At 40.1% G+C, this 6,996-nt stretch overlaps 1 non-coding gene across 1 annotated transcript; it reads left to right on the top strand.

Moving 5' to 3' along the window:
- The first annotated feature begins 3,253 nt into the window (after positions 1–3,253).
- On the top strand, positions 3,254–3,358 carry LOC114678511 (U6 spliceosomal RNA). Its single transcript, XR_003729952.1, has one exon. It is a non-coding gene; the product is annotated as a U6 spliceosomal RNA (small nuclear RNA).
- The last annotated feature ends 3,638 nt before the right edge of the window (positions 3,359–6,996 follow it).

Genomic DNA, 6,996 nt, shown 5'->3' with positions numbered 1-6,996 from the left:
GCTTGCTAATAAGTTCTTATATATAAAACCTGTGTGTGTAGAGAAATTGATCTTAAGACTTGGACTTGCTGTCAAGGTAACCTGATACTAGTATATAGATATGTCCATCTTAAACTTTTTGGTGGTTACCATTATCAACCCCCCAGAAATACCAGTAAAATATCACAAATTTTATGACCTAAGCCAGTTTGTTTTTGCATAACTGGTGTTGATCAAAGAAAAAGATACAGTTGGCTGTATCTTTTTCTTTGTATATATAGCTGGCTCACACTTATGCAAAAACAAATTGGCTTAGATCAGATCACAGTTTACAACTGACATTATATAAAATGCAAAAAGCCAGAACTAAACTCCAGCCACCCCGGCCCCAGTATTGTATTCCTTCTGGGGGTTTTCCTTAATTAATTAATTAATTAAATTTAATTTTCTTATTAATTTATCTTGTCATCTCCGAAAGAAAACATTGTTCATGACACTTGGTAAAGAACAGTAAGGCAGACTTCATTCAGGACCATCATGATAGATGTAGGGACCACTGCAATGGGGTTTTGCAGTGGAGGGCAGAGACTGGGCTCAACTCCAAAGACAACAGAGAAAACTGGAAACAGAAAGGAGGGAGGGAGGAAGGGAGGGAAGGGAGAGAAGGAGGGGAGGGGAGGGGAGGGGATGGGAGAAGGAAGGAAGAGTAGAAGGAAGGAAGGGAAGGAGGGAGAGCGGAGAGAAGGAAGGGAGGGAGAGAGGAAGGGGGGAGGGAGGGAGGGAAGAAGGAAGGAAGAGGAGAAGGAAGGGAGGGAGGGAGGAAGAGGGGAGGGAGGGAAGAAGGAAGGAGAAGGGGAAGGGAGGGGAGGGGAGGGGAGGAAAACGGAGCGGGGAATAGTGGGAGAAAGGAAGAAAAGAAAGAGAAAGAAATACACATTATTATATACATTAAATACACATTATAATAACCTTCCAATGAAAGACTGCTATAAAACACAGATCTATAAATTCTGCTTCTGCATTTTCTATATAACTGTTTTTTAGCTGTAGTGAAAGTAAAGAGTGAGAGAGTCAGAGGTCTTCCTTTTTCTCCCCAATCCCCAATTTCCTGGTATTGTCTGACACTAGGCAAACCCAGCCTGAAGCTCATAGACTCAGGAGGCTGGGAGCCATAGCCTGCAACAGGGTTCAAAACAGGGAAAGTACAAGAAATAGATCTGAGGGTAAGCAGTTCCAGATATGCTAGAGGAGAAGACAAATATTAATCAAAACCATGCAAATATATTATTGCAGTTTGTTCTAAGTCCTGGGAAGAAGGAAACGTATTTCCAGAGCCTGTAATAGGAGGCCCCATACAGTCTCAAGAATCAGGGAAGTCTTCCTTAAGGGAGAGATGATTCAATGGCTTCTGAAGTATGAAGCATGTATTGACTAGGTGATGAGGTGGGGGTTTATTAGAGATGGAGAGCAATGCACATGCAAAGACAGCAAAAGGATCACAGAGTTTTCAAATAAATTAGAAAGTCAGTACAGCCAGAATGCTGTACTGTGAATAGTGGTGCAAGATGCAACCAGAGATGTGGACATAGAGAGCCTTGCAGCCCATGGGTTAAGGGTTTATTCTCTACGCAACAGAAAGTCACTTACGAGTTTTAAGCAGGGCAGGAAAGACATCATCAATGTCTTGAGAACAGTCCCAATGCTGCAGAACAGCTTAAACTGGGGCACATGTGGGTCCGGAAAGGCAAATGCAGCTGTCCTGGTGAGAAACAGAGTTGGCTTGATCTGGAGTGGGTAATGATGATGGAAAGAAGTTGACTTACTCTGGGTGATGAAGAACTGTGAAACCAGTGTGTTGTTAACTGGGTCATTTACATGGAGAAGTTGCCTAGCATGGGAGTAGATCTAAACAGAAGAGGACGATTGTGTGTCAGGGGTCAGGGATGAATGTGAAGATCTGACCAGGAGGTCAGGGAAAAAAAAAAAAAAAACAGTGGATGACAGTGACAAGAAAGTTAAAGGTCCACAGAGGGAGTAGCTGTGGAAGAATGAACTAATGGGGACAAAGTGCAGTAAGGTAGGCACGTAGAGGTGGCTTAAATACCAGATGAGCAAGTGAGACAGGAGTGGGAGGTGAGGTTGGAGTCAGTGACCTCAAAGGTCACGATGGACCTCTGGCTACAGTGGATACTGTGATGTACCACCCCCGTAAGCCTTCAGGATTGAAGAGTTTATTCCCCCAACTGCTGGGAGTACTGCTGACATTCTGTCCTCAGCTGCCAGCCCTCTTCCAGAACCACCTTGGATATAGACAGCCTTCTGCTCCCAAGGTCACACTGGCTTCCTTGGGGAAGCCCACAGCCACTGACTGGTTGATGGAGGAATATAAAGGCCTCCACCTCTAGCCCCAACTCAGAACAACTCTTAAGGGCCATACCAGCTTCAGACTCCCATGTGGCTAGCTGAGGCTTTTGTTAACACAACATCACAGCCCAACAACTCCCTCCACCCGATCTGCTTCTTCCCTTCCTCGGGTGATATTCTCAAGAACAGTCCCTAGTGCTAATCTCAGAACAGTTCCTGCATGCTAATCTCAGAGGCTGCTTCCAAGGGAACTCAACCTGTGACACTAACATGTAATTCCTTTGGAATAGACTGAGACCCCAGAAGTCTCCCTGAGACCCAATGTGTTCACCACCTTCGGACTTTGTTCAAGATTCCACATAGAAACTAATAATAATCACAAATATTTACTGAGTAATTACATGTGCCACACAATGTACACAATGTTAACTAATTTAATCTTGACAACTTTATTTCACAGATGAGTAAACTGAGGCACAGAGAGATTAAGAAACTTGATCAAGATCACACAACTAGTATATACTGGTATCAGCATACAAACCCAGGCAGTTTCTGGTACAGGCAGCCCTTCTCCTAATCTCTTCCCTACACTACCCCCCGTGCAGTTGAGCTTGGTGAATGGTTGCTTTCCCATGTTGATAAGTGTCCAGTTCCAGTTACATACCCATGTTCTCTTTGTGAAACCAGATTACTGGAAGCAAATTATAACATGTTTCCTATGAATAAATCCCTCTTTCTTATTGTGTTCAATTTATGCTACCAACACTACTTTGTACTAATTAGAGACACTGACTAGAAGCTGGTGAAACAGACAGGCCTAGAACAAAACATCTGTTGGCCCTAAAGAAAGAGTAGTATCCAAGCAGATCATCAAGAGGCAAATTTGCAGAAACATTAAAACTATTCTTATGCTCGCTTTGGCAAAACATATACTAAAACTGGAATGACACAAAGAAGATTAGCATGGCGCCTGCGCAAGGATGAGTCTGTTAAAAAAAATTCTTAACCTTTTGATTGTAATAAGTAACAGGTAAAAGTGCATCATTTGTAAAACCCATGGCTAGAAGATACGGGTCACAGATAATACATTCTAAAGGTCAAGCAATCATGCAATTACCATGAGTTGTTTATTTCTTAAATTTCCTTCCTAGAAAAATACATATTTGACAGAGTTCAATAAAAAAGAAACTAGTATGTCAAAAACAAAATAGTAAAGCAAACCTGCTAGGAAACTCTAATTGGCTTCATCTTTCAGGGTCAGCTTCTTTTTGTGGCCAGGACAGGGTCCTAAACACATTCTTGATTGTGTTTCTTACTCATTTAATTAAATGACAAATAAAATAAGTTCTCTTTTACACGTGTTTTCTTTTTCAGCCTCTATAGTGTGAAATAAACATGAAGCTGTCAAACAGAATACTCTGAGACAGGCTAAACTAATTTGCCACTGATGATAGTCATTATAAACAATCCGAATGCTGTTCCACCTCACTGGGATTTAAATAATCTGTCAAAAAGCCCTATATTCTAAAATCTGCATACGAAATCAGGGAACATGAGGAAGAAATGAGAATAGTTAGTTAACTATCAACAGAAATATCCTCATTCCTGACACGAAAATAGAAGAATCACTTTGGGATTAATTTATTCAAGCCCTTCTCTCTCTCATTCAAATGCCACCCCATGCAAACAATTATTGTTAGTCTATTCCTTCCTCAGTATTAGGAATACTGCTCAGTGTTGTTAGAAAATTTGGTCTTTTCAGAGCCAGCTAGAGGCAAAATTATTAAACAAGATGAGCTTATCTTTCAATTAAAAAATTAGAGTACTCAGTGCTAATAAAGACCTGGTTAAATGTACGGTCTCAGAAATTCCTGGGGAGGATTTTTAATTCTCTTGAAAATAAAATTTTAATTATATTCTATTTCTGAGAATATATTCTAGTGTAATCATCCTAAAGATGGAAAAACTTTATACACAAAGATGTTCACTATGGTACTATTATTTATAACAAGAAAATATGGAAATAAAGCAACTATCCAGCAATACAGGAATGGTTAAATAAAATACGATACAGCTTATGCTATTCCCTGTGTGCTGCATCATATTTTATTCAGCTGTCTTAAATGTCAAGAGTTTTAATAACATTTGAAAATGCATATGTTATCAAGTGAAAAGTAGCAGGTTATGAAATTATATATGTAACATGTTCTCAATTATGTTAAAACATGCAAAAATATGGTAAAAGGCAAATAATAGTCAAGATAATTTTAAAGAAGTTAGAGGAGGAGCGGAATTTTACTGTTCTAGATATGGAGGCTTACTGTTGTTAAGTTGTAATTATTAAAATTGTGAGTATTAGGGCAGAAATAGACAGATCAATGGAAGAGAACAGACACTTGATTCGTTTTGTTTGATCTTATTATTATTATTATTTTGAGACAGAGTCTCACTCTGTCACCCAGGCTGCAGTGCAGTGACATGATTTCGGCTTGTTGCAGCCTCAAAGTCCCAGACTCAAGTGATCCTCAGCTCCCAAGTAGCTGGGACTACAGGTGCACACCACCACACCAGCTTATTTTTGTATTTTTTATAGAGACAGGGTTTCACCAAGTTGCTCAGGCTGGTCTTGAACTCCTAAGCTCAAGCAGTCTGCCCACCTCAGCCTCCCAAAGTGCTGGGATTAGAGTCGTGAGCCACTGCACCCAGCAACATAAATTATATATGATATAATTTATGTATACACATACAAACACACACATATACATATATACACGTATATATATACACACACACATGCATATATGCACACACTCACATATAAATAAAGGTGGCATTATAATCCAAATAAATAACTCTAAAACATGGATTCCAAATGGAAATATATATGTAATTTATATCCCTATTTTATATTGTATAAAAAAACTAAAATCCACATGGATTAAAATACTTAAGTATAAAAAAACTCTGAAACGTTTACAGGAAAATATAGTTGTATATCATTATGATCTAAGGGTAGGCAAAGATTTATTAAATGAGATACAAAAAGCCAAACCATAAGAAAAAAAGATTAATAATTTAATTACATAAAAATATAAAATCTCACATAACCCCCCCTTAAAAAAATAAATAAAGTGAAAAGATAAGCAACTGACTGGGAGAAGTTATATCAACAACTATTTGTATTATATATTCAGGAATACCTAAAGGATTTCTACAAATTAATAATATGAGAAACCTAAATTACACAAATAGAAAAAGAACAAAAGCTATTAATAGGAAATTTGTAGAAGAAAAAAACCCAAATCGTCAATAAACATATGAGAAGATGTTTAATCTCACTAGTAATCAAGGAAATGTGAATTAAAATTAGAGTATTTCACATATATTTCTTACATAAAAGAGTGACTCAAGATTAAAAAGTCTCTAACAATATCAGCAGAGATGTTAAGAGATGGACATTCTCAAACATAGTTAAGGTATTCTGGGAGAGAGCTTGAGAAAGACAGCATGACCAAGGCTCCACTTTGCTTTCCAGACAACCAGATTTGTAGCATACTGAGCTCTTGTTAGTGGTGAGAATTTGACTGGTGAAGAGGTTAGGGTATCTTTGGGTGTGAGAGCTCTTAGCCCTCCTTTAAATCTTGCCACACCATCAGCTGGCAACACAACCCCCAAGCAAAGCAGAGCTTCCTCTGCCTGCTTCTATGCTGGAACTAGTTCTTCTCTCCCAGCCCTTCTGACCACAGTCCCATTGTCCCAGTCAACTGAGTAAGCTGGAAAGTAAGTCAGTTCCCTGCCTTCTGCCTTGCAAAATCTAGACTAATATTTTAATGGAATCCTTCTCAAGGCAATACTCTCAATGCTCATCTTTGGGTAACTAAGGGGACAGCCACCAGTAGCCCAATGGTCCAGCACTAGACCCTCTGTTTCCACAAGATTCCAAAGGGAAGCAATTTGGAAGGGAGAAGAAAGGAAAGGAATCCACACTATTTGGCATAATAGTATAGTTGCCTGACTCTGTGGAAAGCATCACACCTTACAAATTACAAGGCAGTTAGGGATAGGTTTCTTTTTCTTTCTCCGTATGAGTTTAGGCTGCACTCTCTGAGAATCACGTGTACCCCTAAAACGAGTGTGCGTGTGTGTGTCCACGTGCACACACATGCATGCATGCATGTAAGATCAGCGAATAAACAGAAGCAACTGCACTCATATTGTTGTGAGAGCTTAAAGAGGACACAAGGGGATCACTTCCAAGATGGCTGAATAGGAACAGCTCCAGTCTACAGCTCCCAGCAAGATCAATGCAGAAGAGAGGTGATTTCTGCATTTCCAAATGAGGTACGTGGTTCATCTCATTGAGACTGGTTGGACAGCGGGTGCAGCCCACAGAGGGTGAATCGAAGCAGGACAGGGCATCGCCTCACCCAGGAAGCACAAGGGTTCAGGGGATTTCCCTTTCCCAGCTAAGGGAAACCATGAGTGACTATACCTGGAGGAGTGGTACACTTCTGCCCAAATACTGTGCTTTTTCCACGGTCTTTACAACCGGCAGACCAGGAGATCCCCTCCCATGCCTGGCTCGGCGCATCCCACACTGACGGAGCCTTGCTTACTGCTAGTGAAGCAGTCTGAGATCAATCAAGTGGGAGC

This window comes from Macaca mulatta, chromosome 5 (genome assembly GCF_049350105.2).
Source record: "Macaca mulatta isolate MMU2019108-1 chromosome 5, T2T-MMU8v2.0, whole genome shotgun sequence".
Taxonomy (NCBI): Eukaryota; Metazoa; Chordata; class Mammalia; order Primates; family Cercopithecidae; genus Macaca; species Macaca mulatta.
Note: the sequence above shows the minus strand (reverse complement) of the source record. Positions and strands in the feature narration are given on the sequence as shown.